Source organism: Callorhinus ursinus, unplaced genomic scaffold (genome assembly GCF_003265705.2).
Source record: "Callorhinus ursinus isolate GAN/ISIS: 27379988/994484 unplaced genomic scaffold, GSC_fseal_2.0 scaffold49, whole genome shotgun sequence".
NCBI classification, from domain to species: domain Eukaryota; kingdom Metazoa; phylum Chordata; class Mammalia; order Carnivora; family Otariidae; genus Callorhinus; species Callorhinus ursinus.
Window position 1 is genome coordinate 3,262,536 of NW_027397111.1, and position 20,420 is coordinate 3,282,955.

The following is a 20,420-nucleotide window of genomic DNA, read 5'->3' on the forward strand; positions in this document are numbered from 1 at the left end:
CCCTCATGGTCTGACAGTGAACAATGAGGAGGTGGGAAGCACATGGGCTTTTGCAAAAACTGTGATTCAGACCCTAATTCCTTCATCTACTAGTTGGGTGACCTTCACAAATGATTCAATCTGGCTAAGCCACAGTTTTCTCGTAAAACCAGAATAATATTTTACCTAGTATGTAGAGCATATCAGTTTGTATTAGTATTGGCTGTGAGAAACAGAAATACAATATAAGTGATTTAAGCAATATTTTATTTTTCTTTCACATGAAGTCCTGAGTTAGAAAATGCAGAGCTTCTCCACAATGTCCTGTGGGACCCCCAGCTCATCTCACTGTTCTTCATTCCTCAGTGTGGCCCTCGCTCTCGTGGTCCAAGACGGTAACTAGGGTGGCAACCATCACATCTGTGTTCCAGGAAGCAGGATGGAGGATGGGATGAAGAAGAGGCCAAGGGCATGTACCATTTATCTTTTGAGGACAACTGCCAGAAGCTGCCATACAACACTTCTACTTGTATCTCACTGACAAGAACTTAGTTGCCTGATCATATCTAGCTGCAAGGGAGGCTGGGAAATGCCAGGCAGCCTTGGGCACAGCTATAACTTGGGAATCCTATTACTAGGAGAGAGGAGCCAGGTGTTTTGGGGAGGACAGTCTGAGGCTCTGTTAAAGACTCAAGTGCTTGTAAAGATTCAAGAGTTCCATCAATACATGTCAGTTAATTTTAGTATTTAGTAACTCAGGGAAGCAGGGGTAAGAGTGTCCCCTCAAAGAAGAGAAAATGTAGCTTTCATTCTGTCCTTTGTCTTCTTTTTCTTTTAAGTCTTTATTTACATTTCAGTTAGTTAGCATACAGTGTAATACTAGTTTCAGGTGTCCAGTATAGTGATTCAACACTTCCCACACAGCCCCCCGGCATTCCTCACAGCAAGTGCCCTCTTTAAAGCCCACCAGCTATTTAAGCCATTCCCCTGCCCACCTCCCCGCTGGTAACCATCAGTTCTCTATAGTTAAGAGTCAGTTTTTTGGTTTACCTCTCTCTCTCTCTTTTTTCCCCCTTGCTCATTTGTTTTGTTTCTTAAATTCCACATATGATCTTTTGTCTTAAGATAGTGACTCACCCCAGACATTGTGGCCTATGAGGTGTTGACTTAAAATTTTCAAAGTTGTTATCTCCTTTACAGAGTTAAATAAATGATACTCTAATGGGACTGAACTTGCTTTGAGAGTCTCATATTGACTCATTATAAACCAATTGGTGGCATGGCAAGGCAGACTCTCAGAAGGGAGCATATCAATATCCTAACCACATATAGTCCCTAAAAGGGACGATTTTCAAAATATCTGTGTACATCCTCATACCCTATTCCCCATCACTGTGACGGTTTTCTTTTCTGTAGAATCTTCCACTGTCTAGATCCTGATCAGCACTGTCTTTAACATGAATCAGACTTGCCCTCTGCCCTCAGCTTACATTCATTCTGCTTTGCAGCAAAGTGCCTGGAGAATCTTGCTTCTTCTCTACCTTAATAATTCTTGTATCACTCACTAACTGAGATGACCTCTTTCATTCTAGAGAGCAAAGCCCCTAATCACTCTCAGAGAAAACCCCAGGCACTGGCATTGGAAGAACTGGTTAATTACCTGGGGACAATTAGGACCGACGTCCAGAATTACAAGGAAGTGGTGGTCAGATTTCAGTCTCATGGCCTTCAAGAGGCTATTTTAGCAGAACTCCACCCCATCTTTCTTTCTATTGAAATATTACATTGCATCCCAATATGTAGAACTAATAATGGCAGAGCTAGCCTGATTGTAGGTGGGAAGAGGCCAAAGCCCAGCCCACTCAGCTTGCCTCTTACTAAGCACCTTCACTCCCATGTGAGCAGTGTCTGGGTACCTCCATAAAACTCTAGGGCTCTATCCATAGTCATCTCAGTTTGAACATCCCCATTCTGGTCCATTCCCTTGCTTTAAGGCTGGTCAGGTGAAGGGGAAAGAAAAGAGTTTTAGATTCCTGGTCAGGGAAGCCTTTCTTCTGGGGTGCCTGGGTGGCTCAGTTGGTTAAGCGTCTGCCTTCGGCTCAGGTCATGATCCCAGGGTCCTGGGATCGAGCCCCACATCGGGTTCCCCGCTCAGCGGGAAACCTGCTTCTCCCTCTCCCACTCCCCCTGTTTGTGTTCCCTCTCTCGCTGTGTGTGTGTCTCTCTCTCTATCAATTAAATAAATAAATAAATAAAATCTTAAAAAAAAAAAAAAGTTTTAGAAACAGGCAGTCCAGCCATGAAATGTTGAGATCTTACTAGCTGTGTGACGTTTGGCCACAATTTTCCCATTTGTTTTTTTCTTTTTTTTTAGATTTTATTTATTTATTTGACAGAGAGACACAGCGAGAGAGGGAACACAAGCAGGGGGAGTGGGAGAGGGAGAAGCAGGCTTCCCGCGGAGCAGGGAGCCCGATGTGGGGCTTGATCCCGGACCTGAGCCGAAGGCAGACGCTTAACGCCTGAGCCACCCAGGCGCCCCTAATTTTCCCATTTGTAAAAGGGAGATTATAAAAGCTGTTTTCCTGTGTTATAATGAGAATTAAAGTAAGTTTAAAATAAAAAGTTTCCAACACCAAAGCAGGTTCTCAATAAATGTTTCCTTCCCCTTAAGATGACATCTAGCACATCTTTTTTTTTTTTAAGCTTTTATTTTAATTCTAGTTAGTTAACATACAGTGTTATATGAGTTTCAGGGGTACAATATAGTAATTCAACACTTCCATACATTACCCTGTGGACATCTAGCACATCTTAACAGATGTTTAAGATCTTTTTCCCACCACATTGATCACTGTGTGTGTAGATGAGTGTGCCTTCATGCATGTATCTAAGAAGGTATGAGTGTGCCTTTATGTACATATCTAAAACAGTATAGGCACCTCTGAGTAGTTTTAGGAACTGGCAGCTAATGATTATTGTAGTTTGTGTAAACTGTCCTCAGGCATTAATCGAGCTAATGAAAGTACTATCAGATAAGGCTGTGACACAGAATGGACAGATAAGCTTCTTACGTTTGAAAATATTCCATCAAAGAAAAACTGGATCTATGAGCTGGCTATCACAATAAAAAATCTGAATGTGAAGAAATAAAAAAGTTTCTCCTACCCACCAGTTTGGGCAAAGCAACCAGAGTACTTTTAGGCTCAGTGTGTGGCACCTCGGGTTAGTTTATATAAAGGTCAGATTAGGTGAAGCGAGCCAGTGAGGCCAGAGAACAACTCCTCCAGCATGGGATTCATGGACACCATCATAAAGAAGATGGCTCGAGCCTGGGATCTGAGGGAGTTCACTAAATTCTAAATTCTGGTTTAGAAGCAGAGAGCAGCACATAATGGATAATGGTTGTTGAAGGCGGAGTAAGAGAACCCAAAGATACACATACCCTATCTCTGGAACCTATGAATATATCACACCAAAGGGCAAGGGAACTCATGGCACCATGGCAAGGGTTGCAAATAGAATTAAGGGTGCAAATCAGCTGACTTTAATAGAAGGCGATTATCCTGGATTATTCTGGTGGGCCCTCTGTAATCATAAGGGTCCTTAATATAGAAGAGGCAAGCAGAAAAGTCAGAAGGAAATGTGATACCAGACATAGAGGGTGGAGTGACTCCATGTGAGGACTCACCTTGCCGTTGCTGGTTTTGAGGATGGAAGGGGGCCGTGAGCCAGGAAATGCAGCTGCGCTCTCGAAGCTGGAAAAGTAAGGAAAAAGACTGTCCCCTCCAGGGCCTCTAGAAAGGAACACAGCCCTACTGACGCCTCGATTTTAGCCCAGTGAGGCCAATTTTGCTCTTTTGATCTCTAGAACTATAAGATCATATATTTGGGTTGTTTAAGCCACCAAGGTTGTGATCATTTGTAATTGCAGCATAAAGAACTAATACAACGGGTGATAGGCAAAAACTGGGGGGGGTCAGGGGGATTTTGTACCAGTGAGCCCAGCGGTGGGAAACTAAATGTTACAGAAACTGGAGAGGTAAAGCCAAATGTGTCAGGGCTTACGGTAGCTTAACAGCCAGCTCTCTGGCTTATTGGCTTGTTTGTTGGCTAAATTGGATTTGGCCGCTCCTTACACTCCGGACCTGTAGAGAAAGGGCAGCACACAATATGGGCAAACTTTCCTAGTCAGTTACCCTATGATCTTGGAAACTAATGGTCTCCAGAGCCCCCATTATAGTCTCTGCTGGGGAATTCTACAGGCTTCTTGACACTTAAGCTATCAGAACTGCTTCTCAGATAGACTGAGTGCCTGTCTTCCTCCTGAAAATTCTCAGAAACTCAGTCTATTTTGCTTCCATCCTCAGAGCTGAGAAGAAAAAAAATACCTATATGCAAGTGAATAACACAAGACGATCATATTATTAATAACAATAGATATCATTTGAGTTTCCTAAGCATACTTCACAAAACTTGATAAACCTCATTTCTTTTAGTCATTATGATCCCATAAGGTACATACTATTATTATCTTCATCTTACAGATACAAGGAGTAAAATCCAGAGCGATTAATGAACCTACCCTAAATTATACAGCTAGCAAGCGGAAACCCAGCTCAACCTTAACTCCAAAGCCCATGCCCCGTCTCCCACGGCCTTGAGTACCACAGTACTTCTCCACAGTTGGAAGCTCCAGCTTCCTGTAGCTCTCCCAACACCAGGGCAGAGATTCTGACTGAAAGTCACCTCCAGTACTAAAATAGCAAACATGGTTCAGAAATCGAACATTTTTTTTCCACCCTAACTCCCATGCTATATTGGTGCACTCAGTGTCATTCCCTTCTTAGGCTCCCAGGCAAATAATCCCTCTCTTCCTGGCCTGACTTCCCATCCCCTCTTCCGTATTCCCTCTCAAACCCCATCTGCCATGACTGATGGAGGAGAGAAGGGGAAAGGAGAGAGGGCTGAGGAAGACAGGGACCGGGCTAGGCTGATGGAGTGGTAAGCATCATGAGCCCTGTGTAAGAATGGGCAGCACTGGTGCCCAGCAGATCTTAGAAGCTAAAGGCTGGGGTCCTTTAGTTCAGAGTCAAAACTAACTCCCAGCTCAAGCCATACCCCAGGCCTTCTCTTCCCTACATGCCTCCACCCCAGTTCTGCTTGGGATTCCCAGATCCATCGTACCAGAAGTAAAGAGGTAAGCCATAGGAGAGCGCATGAAGAGAAATGAAGAAGCGGCAGAGAGATTCAACAGAATGCAGCTCCAGTTCAGTTTCATTTACAGTTTCTTGACTGCTTCCCCTGAAAAGCTCCAACCCCCCCCCCCCCCCCCCCCGGCCGTGCCTGCCCTGCTTTGTGCCCGTAAGGGTTCCATTCTGTCGCTAGCCTACATCAGAGCTCTTTCCCCCTGGGGAAGATAGGTGTCAGTCTAGGTGCCTGGGCCTTTGTTCAACAAACATCACTGAGCACCAATTGTATGCCAGTCAGCGCTCTAGGCAAGGTGATTCAGAGATGAACGAGAAAGATGGTTCCCATCAAGATGCATCTTTCAGGAGGGCGCCTGGGTGGCTCAGTTCGTTGAGCGACTGCCTTCGGCTCGGGTCATGGTCCTGGAGTCCCAGGATCGAGTCCCGCATCGGGCTCCATGCTCAGCGGGGAGTCTGCTTCTCCCTCTCCCGCTCCCCCCATCTTGTGCTCTCTCTCTCTCTCTCTCTCAAATAAATAAATAAAATCTTAAAAAAAAAAAAAAGATGCATCTTTCAGGAGCAAAGTCCTACGTAAAGAAATCCAGAAAGGCTTTCCAAAGAGAGTTCTCCAGACACTCAGAGCTACCAGGGAGTCTAAGCTTTGAAACAGACTGACACATGTGCTTAAACTCTAAAGTTCCTTAAGCCTGGCAACTCAGATCCTCTGAGTATATGCTTAATCTTTAAGGACGCCGGTTATCATGCAAGGAAGTTAACGGTTTCATCTTAACATGCCAACTCTGATTAGCTGGTAGTGATTGCCTAGAATCCTGTCTTCAGGACTGTGGAACCTCCATCAAGGCTCAAGCAGGAAAAGGGGCTGTGGGAGATGAACGATGCCTGCCACATATATTTAAGGGATGAGTGAGGACAAATGTGCTACATATTACTGTCCCAGCCTTAATGCAGATCCTCCTATGGTTTCTATGGTCGTTTCATACCTGTTCATTTCCCACCTAGGCAACAAGTTCTAGAGAAGGCAGCATTGTGCAGTGGAAGGAGCACTGGAAGCTGAGTACAGCATGGTGGAATGGAATGAGCATGAGGTGTCCAGAATCAGAGAGGCATGGCTTTGGAGCTGGACATCCACACTGTTCTACTGATGCTGCACATGGTACAGTGGATTCTTGTTTTTCATGGTAGTTATGCTCTATAAAGTCGCTACAATACTGAATTAGCAAATACTGAACTATTAGTCCCAGGGGAAATACAGGGTTAGATTCCTGTGGGCCCCCAGTCATGACATTTTCATCAACCAGTCAATGTATAACTTCGTTTTATGTTTGTTTCTGTTTAAAGACAGACAATTTAATACATATTATTGGTTCATTAACACTGACCTCACAACCAGCAGCACTATAACTCCTGCCTAAACAAAGCTTACCGAACACATTTTCTCTGTAAGGCACGTCATGGCCTTCCTGTGCTTAGGAGCACAGACAGCACTTCAACGTTACACCTGGGGGCCATCTGAAATAGTGACGTCACCAACAATCAGCACAAAATGTGAAAAATGTGGCACTAAATAGACTGGAAAAGGGAACCTTGTTAACAGTGTGGGAGCTGAAACAGAAAGGCCGAGTATTGCCTTTTTGATGTTAGCTGGGAACATGTGCCTAAAACAATTCAATTTTTTCACCACTCTGCACACATCTGTGAACACTGGGAAAGCACCTCGGGTATTGATGTGGGGTGACAAATAAATTTTAGGGAGTAGGCAAAGGCAAATTTGCAAATTCAGATACAGTGAATAACGAAGGTGGGCCATACTTACCCTCTGTGAACCTCCGGAATGCTACCTCTCTGACCCTACAGATTAAAGGAGACAAGGTATGTAAAATGCTTCACATGATTCCAGCTAGTTCTTTACCCAAATATTTGCATTTTCACCTTTTGTACCTTGTCTGCCATGCTCGATCCTGAGACATAAGTAAATAGCAAGAAATTTCCAGCTAAATGGACCATCCCTGGAGCCTAGACCAAAAACTACTCCCACCAGCTCAAGTAGAAAAGGAGGTAGTTCGAACTGAAACAAAAGGTACTCTCCAGGGGCTCTGAAGTGCAGGGACGAGCCGAGCCGGGATGCCCCCCTCCATCCCGGGATGGGACTGAAACAGGAAGGTGGGATGCTGTGCAGTTATCTCATGTGGCTGCATCATCTGCCATCCCTGCTTCTCTCTGAGTGTCTGCTACACTTTCTGCTTCTCTCGGGAGACAGCTTTCCTTTCTCTGGCTTTCTCGTACCCTCGGACTTTGGGCTCATGTGTGGTTCTGGCTTCCACAGAGCCGATCCCAGCCTGACGTGACACGCTAGGGCACACCTGTAGTCTCTGTCTGTCTAGTGCCGTTCCCCCGCCCCTGGTAACAGAGGAGGTGACCGTACCTCTGGCTCCAGGGTTGGCCCCTGACCCAGGCCTGGCCACTGACTCTTTCTCCTGAGAATCTGATGCTCTTAGTTACCTTCTATCACTCCATCGTTACTTTGCGTACCTTTGTGCTGCCTCGTGGCTTTTGTTCGCTCAGAGCTCTTGTTTATTCACAGCTTCTGCTTACTCATGAAGTCTGAATACTGCCTCTCTCCGTGTCTGTCGGCTACTGCTTTCACACATTGTCTTTTCTTGTTTCTCCAGTTCTGAATCCTGAAAGAGAAAATCACTGGCACGGTTAACTGCCATTTATTTGGACAAAACTTTCGTGCCCAGGACACTCTATAGGCTAATGTCCAGCCTATTGATCGGCTATTCCTAGGTAAGTGCCTGCCATCGTCCAATAAGCTGTGAGCAGGGTTGTAGGGATAGGAAGGGTGCATATGGTATGGAATGCAGTCACCTACCTTTAAGGATTTGGATCAAGCTGGTTATCCTTATACCTAGTTTTTTCGAAAGCCCCAAGTCCAACCTATGAAGAACTCCTATTAGCTCTACTCTTAAAATGTATGTACGTATGTATGTATGTATGTATTTTTAAAGACTTATTTAGTTATTTTAGTGAGAGCGTGCGTGGGGGAGGGGCAGAGGGAGAGAGAGTCTCAAGCGGACTCCGTGCTGAACACAGAGCCTGACGTGGGACTCAATCTTGCCACCCTGAGATCGCGACTTGGGCTGAAACCAAGAGTCGGATGCTTAACCAGCTGCGCCACCCAGGCACCCCTCAGAATGGATTTAGAATGTAATCCCTTCTCACCATTCCCGCGGCTAGCACTCTCTTCCAAGCCACACTGCCTCTCACTTGCATCGCTGCAGTAGCCTGCTAAGAGGTCACCTGCTTCTACACATGGTCTATCCCTCACATAGCAGCCAGAGTGATTCTTTGAACACCTAAACCAAGTCATGTCATTCCTTTGCTTCACATACTGCAATGGCTCCCCATTTCACTCAGAGCAAGACCCAAAGACCTGGCCCCCATTATACTCTGACCTCATCTTTACCACTTCCCCCTTGCTCATCCCGCTCTAGTCACACTGGTCACCTTGCTTCTCCTCAGATAGTCCAGGCAAGCTCCCACCACAGGGCCTTTGCTCTAGCTGTCCCATCAGTCTGAAGCACACTTCTACCAGATACTGGCCTCACTAACTCCTTTAGGTCTTTACTCAAATCTCACCTTCTCCAAGAGGCCTGCCTGACCAACATATTCAATACTATACCTTTAGTATCAAATGCTGTACGTCAGAACTGGAGTATTAAACACTATAGTTCCACACATGTCCCTTCCCTCTTATCCTGAAGTACTTTTTGTTCCTGTACTTATCACTCTCTAACATAGTCTAAATGATGCTTATTATTTATTGTGCGTCTCCCCCAGCTAGAATGCGAGTTCCACAAAGACAGAGATCTTTGTCTGTTTTGTTCCTTGATGTATACTGAGGATTTAGAACAGTGCCTGGCCCAAGCACTCCATAAATATTTGCTGAATTGAATTGAATTCCTCGGTAGGGAGCTATACACATGGCAGGTACACTAAGGTTTCCCTATACAATAGAAAATATCTCTTTCAGGGAAATGTATAACACTATGTGCACATATTAGAGAAGAGGAAAAGTCTCAGATCCATCTTCTAAGCTCCCATTTAAGAAACTAGAAAATGAGGGACGCCTGGGTGGCTCAGTTGTTAAGTGTCTGCCTTTGGCTCAGGTCATGATCCCAGGGTCCTGGGATCAAGCCCTGCATCGGGCTCCCTGCTCAGCGGTAAACCTGCTTCTCCCTCTCCCACTCCCCCTGCTTGTGTTCCTGGTCTCGTTATCTCTCTCTGTCGAATAAATAAATAAAAATCTAAAAGAAAAAAAAGAAACTAGAAAAAGAGCAAAATAAACCCAAAGCAAAAGAAAGGAAATAACAAATAGCAGAAATAGATTTTTATTTTTTTTTAAATTTAAAAGGGTTTTATTTAAATTACAGTTAGTTAACATATAGTGTAATATTAGTTTCAGGAATACAATATAGTGATTCAACACTTCCATACATCACCGGGGGCTCATCACAAGTGCCCTCCTTAATCCCCATCATCTATTGCACCCATCCCCCCACCCACCTCCCCTCTGGTGACCATCCGTTTGTTCTCTATAGCTAAGAGTCTGTTTCTTGGTTTGCCTCTCTCTCTCTTTCTCCTTTTTTCCCTTTGTTCATTTGTTTTGTTTTTTAAATTCCCTATGTGAGTGGAAACATATGGTATTTGTCTTTCTCTGACTTATGCTTAATATTCTCTAGCTCCATCCATGTCATTGCAAATGGCAAGAGAAATTAACGATTTTTTAAAAAATACTATGAACAACTCTACACACATAAATTTGACAACTTAGATGAAATGGAGTAACTTGTTGAAAAACACAAACTAACACAACTCACCCAAAATGAAATAGGTCATTTGAATAGCACTGTAACTATTTTTTTTAAGATTTATTTATGTATTTTAGAGAGAGAGAGAGACAGCATGAGTGGGAGAGGCAGAAGGAGAGGGAGAGAGGATCTCAAACAGACTCCACACTTAGCATGGAGCCCGATGGAGGGCTCCATCCCAGGACCCTGAGATCATGACCTGAGCTGAAACTAAGAATTGGATGCTTAACTGACTGTGCCACGCAGGCGCTATACCTACTAAGGAAATTCATACCTATCAGGATGGCTAAAATAAAAAGTTAACACCAAATGCTGGTTAGGATGCAGAGAAACCAGATCATTCATACACTGTGGGTAGTACTGTAAAATGGTACAGCCACTCTGGAAAACAGTTTGGTGGTTTCATAAAGCACTAAACATTCAACTACCACACAACCCAGAAACTGCATTCCCAAGTGTTTATCCTAGATAAATGGAGACTTCTGTTCACACAAAAATCTATCCATGAATGTTCATAGCAGCTTTATTTATAATAGCAAAAAGCTGAAAACAACCCAGATGTACTTCAGTGGATGAATGGTTAAACAAATTGGGTATGTCCATTCCATGGAATACTCAACAATAAAAAAAAAGAACACATTATTGATACATGCTAAATTTGGCACGCTAGGTGGAATTACACTAAGTGAAAAAATTAACTAATTTTGCTAGGCTAAAAAAAGAATTATGCGAAGTGGAAAAAAAGCCAAAAAAGTATATGCTGTGTGATTCCACTTGTAGAATATTCTTGAAACAACAAAATTACAGAAATGAAGAACAAATTGCTAGCTGCCAGGGATAAAAGCCCCAGTGGGGGTGAGGAGAACTGGACAGAGTTGCCTTATAAAAGGGCAACATGGATTGTTGTGGCGATGGGATGTTCTGTACAGTATCAATATCCTGGTTGAAGGGTGTCTGGGTGTCTCAGTCAGTTAAGCGTCCAACTCTTGGTTTCAGCTCAGGTTATGATCTCAGGATTGTGAGATCGAGCCCCACATTGGGCTCTGCACTGACCGTGGAGCTTGCTTAAGATTCTCTCTCTTTCTCTGCCCCTACCCAGCATCCCCTTCCTTCTCAAAAAAAAAAAAAAAAAAAAAAATTCCTGGTTTTGATACGTACTACAGTTTTGCAAGATGTTACCAGTGGAGGAAACTGGGTGTATTAGTTAGGGCTCTCCAGAGAAACACAACTAATAGGATTATAGATATAGATGTCAATGTTGATATAGATATAGATAGACATAAATATGTAAGAGGAGATTTATTATAGGAATTGGTTCACATGATTATAAAGTCCCATGCATGTACATATTTATTTGTATAATCCTCTACATCAGATATAGGAACCCATTTAGAAGACACCAAAATCACAGTAGTCATCTCTAAGTAGTAGAATTATGAGCATTCTTTTGCTTTCCTTTCTTTTTTTTTTAACTTATGGGCATTTTTCTCATTTTTGTATAGTGAACACTTTTTATATGTGCAATTTTCAAAGCACACCATATTTTTAGGACATTATTTAGACCAACCCTTAATCCATGCCTTGAAACCTGTAACCAATCTCCAAATAACTAGTCATTTCAGTCTTTCATATCATAGAAATCAATATTTTCCAAAGCAGTCCATGCAGCTCTAATTATTAGAAATGATGAAAGGTTGAAAGCAAAGGTCTGTACTGCCTGTGCCTTCAGAGGGTTTAAGGCCATGGATTTAGTCCTAGCACAGGTCATTTAACTTGGGTCATTCATGAGGGAATACGGGAAAGGTACACCCCCCCATGGCTCACAAGCACCACATGCTACTCAAACATTGTCCACAAGAGACACAAACACGTGAAAGCAAACAGGTGACACAAATCCATCTCTGCTGTGCACCCCTTCTCACACTGGACAATTCCTCATTTCCTCAAGTGGTCAGCAGGGAACATAAACAGATTTTAAAATATGTAGTTGTTATCACCAACAGCCAGAAATGAAAGTGTAAAAAAAAAAAAATCCATTCACAACCAAGACCCTAAATCCCCACTAAATATTTTAACATCTACCTGACAAAAACTATAAAGAAAACTTCAAAACCTTGATGACACAGTAAAAGGAAATCAGACAAGATGGAGAGTTAACCTTGCTCATAACTGGAAAGACTAAACAAATGTTAAGGTAACACTTCCCGTTCACAGATTTAATGCAAGGCTAATTAATGGAGCATTAAGAGTTTTACATATAAAATGCAAAACAGTTGTAAAACGCACCCCAAAAAAAGCATACAAAAATGCTTGTGTTCTGGGAGGAAAAAAGATAATGTTGCAGAACTTCCCTTTCCTGGATTTAAAAGCATTGTGATGCTATAGAGCAGCAATGATCACAACTCCCGGGCAGCTCAACTCCCAAATGGAGGGTCTGTTCTGAGTCAGCGCAGTGACGGAAAACATGGGGGAAGAGGCCGAGGCTGATGACCATAATGGGTGTCTTGGGAGGGTTTGTTTGTGAGACAAGGTAGCTCAAGTAAAAGGAGGCTTATTTTAAGACTATAATAAGTAATTTCACCTCACTGAGGATGGAAACAGAATCGTAGCCTCACTGCACGAAAATTATGAACCAAGGCAACTCTCTCTAGATCTCAAGAACCCTTCCTAGTGCCTCTGCAATCCCCCAGCTCTGAGCACTGGCTGGGTGACAGCACCTCCCACTTAACCCCGGAGTTCCAGCTCCTGCAGCCCTGGCAGCCTTGGAGGATGCTCATGCCACCTCTTCACTGTGTGTTCGCCCAGTCTCAGAGGCACTGGCTGTTTCCTGAAATATAAATCTCCAGTTTTCCTAGCTTCCCCTTTTTTGCTCTCCCAGTTTTCCGACAAATTCCCTGAATTAAATCCCTTGCATTTAACAGGTCCACAGTGGTTTCTATTTTCCCGATTGGACCCTGATTGCTACATAGCCAGCTCCAGGGCTGAGCTTAGTTTGGTTTTTTGAGCATTCAAGTGCACAAATCACAAGCTGTTTCTCTTGTGGGCAGATACCCATTTCTGGTCCAAAAAACCACATCCAGGGCATGGCTATTTTGAGCAGATGCTCTGTCACCCCAAACGTTCTGATGCAGCTGAGAATGGGACAGCCCAGAAGCTGGTAGAACTGGGGGTGGGTGGGCAGTATGGAGGTGAAGGAGGGCTGATAATTGAGGCAGAACTACCAAGAGATTTGAACAGTTGCCCAAACACGGAAAGAGCAAAATCTGATATTAGAAATCTAGAAAGAAATCAAAGACTGGTAGTCACTGTGGTAACCAAATGGGTCAAACACCAAAGGCACTATGGTTGCAGTCACAGGTAGAAGGTTCCAGGAATAGGACTGAGACAGGCCGGGACAGAAGTGGACATTTCAGAATTGTCAGGGGCAGCTATGCAGAAATGAGCTTACACAGAGGGCTTGGACGGTGTCAAGCATAATCACAGAAAGGGACTTGAGAGGAATTACAATTTGTCTGAGTCTGCCTCCAATGTGACATATTCCCCAACCCGCCCCTTCTTCTTCTTATTTTCCTAATAATTGCCTTTTATTTCATGATTGATATTTTTGTTTTCTTCATTTTGTTTGAAGAGTTTCTCCATTTTTTATTGGTATGTTAATAACCATACATTATATCATTAGTTTTTGATGTAGTGTTCCATGATTCATTGTTTGCGTATAACACCCAGTGCTCCGTGCAGAACGTGCCCTCCTTAATACCCATCACCGGGCTAACCCATCCCCCCACCCCCCTCCCCTCTAGAACCCTCAGTTTGTTTTTCAGAGTCCATCGTCTCTCATGGTTCATCTCCCCCTCCGATTTCCCCCCCTTCATTCTTCCGAGTTTCTCCATTTTTAAGCAATGAAGTGATGTGTTAATTTTAATGTACTATATATTAGAATTTATAGATAAATGACAAGAAAAGTATGAAGTTCACCTGTAATCCAACCATCCACGGTTAACCTTCCAGACTTTTTTGTCTCCATATTTACATGCATATACCTATGGTCATATGCATATATTTTAGAGGGAAGAGGTTTATAGTAGTAGATTTTTTTTTTAAAGTAGACCAACCGGGGGTACCTGGGTGGTGCAGTTGGTTAAGCATCCAACTCTTGGTTTCAGCTCAGGTGGTGATCTTGGGGTCATGGGGTTGTGGGGTTGTGGGATTAGCCCGAGTTGGGCTATACACTCAGCAGGGAATCTGCTTGGGATTCTCTCTCCCTCTGCCCTTCATCACTCCCCTCTCTCAAATAAATAAACAAATCTTGAAAACAAAAAGTAGACAACTGACCAAATTAAAAATTGCAGAAATAAATTCAAACCTACACAATAATACATGAAAAATTTGTTGAAATAAACAAAAAATAAATGAATCCCTGTTAAGCCAGAGGAGAAACTAGATATCATTTAAAAGAATATAAATATATGACCCCATTTACATTATTTGCCACAATAGCTTTCTTTGGAGGAGTTAAACTGAAATCGATATTCATTTGAAGATAAAAGATTCAAAAATTTGTCATAAAACATAGAAGACAATCCAATAATATTCCTTTCCTCAAAGAAAATAAGGTATCAATGTTGGAATATTGAAGCACTTAAGGAAATCATTACTGGCAAGGTCAGTGTGGTTTTTATGCTATAAAACACAAAGCCAACTATTTAATCAAAAAGTGAATTCAAGATAAAGAGCAATGGAATGAGAAACCACTGAAAAGTCAAATAAAGTTTATTATCTATAATATATAAGGGACTGATAGAAATATTAAAACTCAGTACCCATTTAGGGAAAGATAAATAGCCAAAAGCTATAAATAACAAAAAATACAAAAAGTAAATAAACACTTGGAAAAACTCTCTGCCTCACTAATAATTAGGAAGCTGAATTTAAAACGATGATGAGGTGACAATTCATTCTACTTACAAAAATACAAGTGAGAAAAATCGAATGTTAGCATAGTAAGGGGTAAACAGGCATTCGAACATTGCTTATAGCACTTGAGATTAAGAAAACCTTCCTAAAAAGCAACATGGGAATATACCTGTTAATTCCACTTTGGGGGTAAAAAAAAAGAGAAAGATTTTTAAAACTGCGTTGTTGTTTTTTTTAAGATTTTATTTATTTATTCATTTGAGAGGGAGCCAGCAAGAGCAGGAGCTGGGCGGTCAGAGGGCCAGAGGGAGAGGGAGAAGCAGACTCCAGGCTGCTGAGCAGGGAGCTGATGTGGGACATGGGGCTTGATCCCAAGACCCTGGGATCAGGACCTGAGCTGAAGGCACACACTTAACTGACTGAGCCACCCGGGCGCCCCTTAAAAATTGTCTTTTAAATATGCATTACTTATTGTGAAAAACTGGATATAAGTCAAATGCCCCAAATAGAGGGAATAAGTCATTATGAAAACATTGATATATTAATATGGAAGAATACTGAATTATAATAAAAATAATAAATCTATGAACAATGTGTATTCATGGAAAAGAAAAAACAGAAATTAAAATGTATGAAAATAACTTCTCATTAAGACTACATAAACATAATGTCTATACAACAATAAAGATTTTGTAAAAGCAAGCAGAATCTCATAAATGGTGAATATTTTATGATAAAAGCCTTCTTTGTACTTTTTGTTGATCTGTTTAGAAATTTTTTGCCTGGATCAACATAAAACCATAAAATATGCAGTTTTCAATGAATTTTCCAAATAATCAACTATGAAATTTGGCAGGTGATACATCTCACAAATCTCTATCCTAACTCCAACTCATCCCCATTCTAGAACCTCAGAATACCTGAAATTTAGAACAGAAACTCCTACCATTTAGTCATTGTAGTGGATTCTGTGGTGGGCTGCCTCCCTAGATCTCCCATTCCGGACTGAGGCACTCATCCACCCCCCCACCCCCACTCCACCAATCCTGTTGCAGGGGAGTTGGGTGACAATTCTCAGGAGAGGGTCTCTTCAAGAACTGCCCTCCCAGGCTAGGTTGCTCAGGGTACCTAAGTGGCTCAGCAGGTTAAGTGTCTGCCTTTGGCTCAGGTCATCATCCCAGTGTCCTGGGATAGAGCCCCACATCGGTGGGGAGACTTCTCCCTCTGTCTGTAGCTCCCCTTGCTCGTGCTCTCTCTCTGTGTCAAAGAAATAAATAAATATCTTTAAAAAAAAAATTGCCCTCCCTCAAAGAAGGTCGTGCCCCTTCCTTGAGGGCAGCCTCTTTTAATGTCTGGCCAATGATGGGGGAGGGGGAGGAAAATAAAGGCCAGACTCCCTTGCCTCAAGAGGTATACCTCTGATGGGTCATCATGGCCCACAGCTCCCTATGGGAGCCTTTGTTGCAACGGCATTCATTGTTTACTTCTCCCTCTGTCCAAACTGCCATCAAGAGATACCAAGCCTGAGCCCCCAATATAGCACCATTCTTTTGAGAGAGCAACCAGCCACTTGATGACAAGTTGATGACACCGGAACAGGTAGTCCGGTGTCATCAACTTGTCAATTCATTTTGACAGGAATGGATACATATTTGGGGTATAGGTTTGCCTCTCCTGTCCTCAGGCCTCAGCCAGCATTACCATCTGAGGGCATGCAGAGTGTTTGATCCACCAAACCAATGGAATCCTGGGTAATATTTTTATTGGACCTAGGAACCCATTTCACTACAGAGTAGCGGCAGCAGTGGCCCATGACCCTGGGGTCCACTCTTCTATTTCACATCACGCTACACAGAAGCTGTCAGCTTGAGAGCGATGAAATGGCCTTTTGAAGGTGCAACTGAGCTACCACTCTGAAGGTGATACCTTTCAAAGATGGATACCTATCAAAGATCTTCCGAGATGTTCATGCAAATCAACAATTACTGTATGGGCCTGTGTTCTCAATAGGCATCATACATGGTTCTGAAATTTAAGGGAAGGAAGTAGGAGTGGCTTTGAGCCCTGCTTACATCACTCACAGTGACCCACTTGGGGTATTTACGCTTCTTGTCCCAGCAACTCTAAACTCTGTGGGTTTAGAGGTCCTGGTGATTGACTAAGAAATGCTTTGCCAATTGTGATGGTACAGGGAGCTGAGAGTGAGGGAAACAAAAATGGGTTATAGAGTAGAGAGATAAGTATCAGTTGCAACCTTCAGACCAGGAGCAGTACCAGGGGTACTGACAGCTGTAGTTTGTCCTACTAACCTTCCTCTTCCCCAGCAAAAGAGATCACCTGGGGTACTGGAGGAGTTCTCAGATCTTATTATACAAAGTGAGTGGATCCAGTGCAAAGGGTTTGCTGTAATGGATGCTATAGGGTGCCACTCAGATCCTTCTTTCTGGATCAAGGCAATCATTCCCTCAGCTGCTAGAAATAGCAGCCGATGGCTCTCAGATGAGTGTCTCTTCTGATACTGTCCTCAACCAGAGAGTCACCTTGCCCATATCCAATTGATGTGGTTTTGGAATACAGGTGAGGTTCGGTGGGGTGAGGTCTGGAGCTGATGACCAAGAAAGAACTCTTGAGATATCCTTGGTGCAAAAAGGTGGTTTTACTAAAGCACGGGGACAGAACCCGTCGGCAGAAAGAGCTGCTGCCCTGGGGCTGTGAGGGATGACTGATTATATACTTGGGAGTTAAGGGAGGTAAGGAAAAGGGAGGTTTCAAAAGAACTTTCTTTTTTTTATTTATTTTTTAAAGATTCTATTTATTTGACAGAGACACAGCCAGAGAGGGAACACAAGCAGGGGAAGTGGGAGAGGGAGAAGCAGGCCTCCCGCTGAGCAGGGAGCCCAATATGGGGCTCAGGATTGTTTCCCAGGACTCCGGGATCATGACCTGTCAGGACTGTTTCCCAGGACTCTGGGATCAGGACCTGAGCCAAAGGCAGCCGCTCAATGACTGAGCCACCCAGGGGCCTCTCAAAAGACCTTTCATATGCTAAAGAGATCTACAAGATATCAGAGGCCTTGCCATTATCAAGTTAGGTTGTTTTCCCCTCTAGTAAGGTATTAACTTTAAGATAGTTGGGAGACTTTTGGAAGAATGTCACACCTGTCCCACCCAGGAGTGGGGGGTAGGGGAAGGTTGCAGTGTGTCAGCTTATGCTTTGTCTTCAGCTAGCCTTCTGCTCCCTCATCATAATGACTGGTTCATGCCCAGGTATGAAGATTCAGCCCACTTTGCTCCAAGGCAGGACAGAGTTCCCTACAGGACTGGCTGAAAGGCCTCTGTCGTGACTACACTGCCGTTCAATCCCTCCTATCCAGTCTTATTTCCTTCACTCCTCTACTGGTGTCGAATACCTGGGTGCTCCCCGGTAACTTCCTGCATGCAAATCTCCATCTCAGAGTCGGTTTCTGGGCAACTCAGTATGCAACAGTTATATCAGTTTGTTTGTTTGTTTAAACAGAAAAATACCATCTAACACACAGGCTTTGTGTGGCTATCATATATATAGAAATTAAGAAACCCTGGATGATCTACATCTGGAAAGCTCATTGACCTCACCAGCAACACTGACACTGTTGCTTCTCCTTTTGGAGACTTTGTTTTCCTGGGACCCTGTTGCAGGTGCTGAATACTAGAAGCAGCCAGGAAGCCTTCCAGTTCGGCCTCTGTCTCATGCTCATTTCTCTTCTTCTTCAGCTCTCTGGTTGTGCCAGGCCATCATTCCAGGAAGTTTTTCTATCCTACCTTTCCAGAAAGCTACTGGCAACACTAGCTGTCACTTGTCTCCCTCCACCCACAGTCCAGTAAGTTCCAGATGCGGAAGGAGTTGTGGGAATCCCTCAGTGTCACCAGGAGGAGGGGAACTTAAATTCCTCTGGTTACTAATCACCATCTTCTGTTTCTTTCATTTGTCCTCATTGACTTTCTCTCATGATTGACAGAGTTAAGCCACTTCTTACTCCACTGCATCTTCAAGTTCCTATGCCCTCTGGGATTTCAACAGCCTTTTATAGTAAATCTCTGTATTGCACTTTCAAATTTTATTATTATTAACTTTAAAATTTTTGAATGACAAAGCTATAAATGAGAACTAAGCTCTTTCCTTCCTTCTTACTTTCCTTCCTTCCTTTAGTACATTTCTTGTGTGCCAACTCTGAGTCATCTCTTAAGTGAAGCTGGGCTATACCTACCCCTATTTAAGGTTATTAAATGTGATATTAGGGACACAACCATTCCTTCTTGCAAATTCCCTAGGGGCCAAAGTTGGCAGCAGATTGCTGGTCTGGCTGAGTCTTGCAGCACATCCCACTGGAACAACAACCCAGAGCTCATGCCCTTGGATGGAGAGCATATTAACAGCATTCTCTTTGTGTAGGAAGGCCTCCAAGTTTTGTAAAGGCCCACTATATTTAGTGTAATAAAGTGAAATGTCCTCGACCAGTAGATTTCTATCAACGGGCCAGTCTTCAAAGGCCAACTGGTCAGGGAGGCAGGCTGGAAACCATAACCTAGCCCCCTCTCCAGTGGCTCTTTTCAGACATCAAGCCCTCTTGGACACTTGTAAATCAAGAGCCACATAAAACTGGACCCTTTCCTTCCTCAGCTGACCTTAGTTCTCGAGCCTGGACACACGTCTCAATCTTTCTACAACCTCCAGGTTTCGGACCTCGGAATTCATTCTCCCAGACGTAGCCTTGCCTCTCCCTCAGGGCAGAGTTTGGGGTCAGCAAAGGAACTAGTCAGGGAACTAGCCCTCCTCTTCAGCACATTATCTCAAAGTACAGTCTTTTCAAATGGAGAAATATGCAGAGAAGGTAGACAAAGACTGTGACTTTTAATACGATTACTCCTCCAGTTTCAGAACCCGTCTTGTTTCTTGTTCGTCTTTTGTACCTGACCATAGGCACCATTTCTCTGACTTTAACTTCTTTTGTTTTGCTCCTGAATCAGGACTCAGGCTCCCTCACACAGGGACAAATCAGAGAAGGCAGAAAGAAGTAAGGTAAACTGAACCACAGAACCCTGGAATACTCTGAAACTGGAGGCATCAGAAGCCCCTGAAGATGGGAATGTGGGGTAGAAAGAAAAGATTGCTTACAAGCCTTTACAATGACCAGTAAAATGCCAGATCTTCTTCCCAACAGCACAGCAAAGTGACTACCCTTCCACCACCCTAGAAGAGACCAAGCAGTTTATTCTTTTGAGAGGCTGGGTCAAAGGCTCCAGGCACAGTGGAAGACAAGGGAATTAAATGAAAGTCTCTACAAGGAATGATGAACTCCCCTCACCCCACCCTCCAGCCCCTTTCCCCTGATAAGCTCCCAGAAGGCTAGAAGACAAGTTTATAAATTCCCATGCAAAAACTTTCTCTGACTGACCGGTCTAAGAG

The 20,420-nt window shown here is 43.4% G+C and overlaps 1 long non-coding RNA gene across 1 annotated transcript in view; it reads right to left on the bottom strand.

Moving 5' to 3' along the window:
* Positions 1–249: 249 nt before the first annotated feature.
* The window catches only part of LOC112840865 (uncharacterized), a 54,807-nt gene continuing 34,636 nt past the window's right edge, over positions 250–20,420 (bottom strand). Inside the window, exons 3-6 of the long non-coding RNA XR_003212603.2 lie at positions 7,689–7,867; positions 7,003–7,037; positions 3,671–3,737; positions 250–399 (exon numbers count right to left, since the gene is read on the bottom strand). This is a non-coding gene — a long non-coding RNA (uncharacterized lncRNA). The remainder of the gene's footprint in view (positions 400–3,670; positions 3,738–7,002; positions 7,038–7,688; positions 7,868–20,420) is intronic.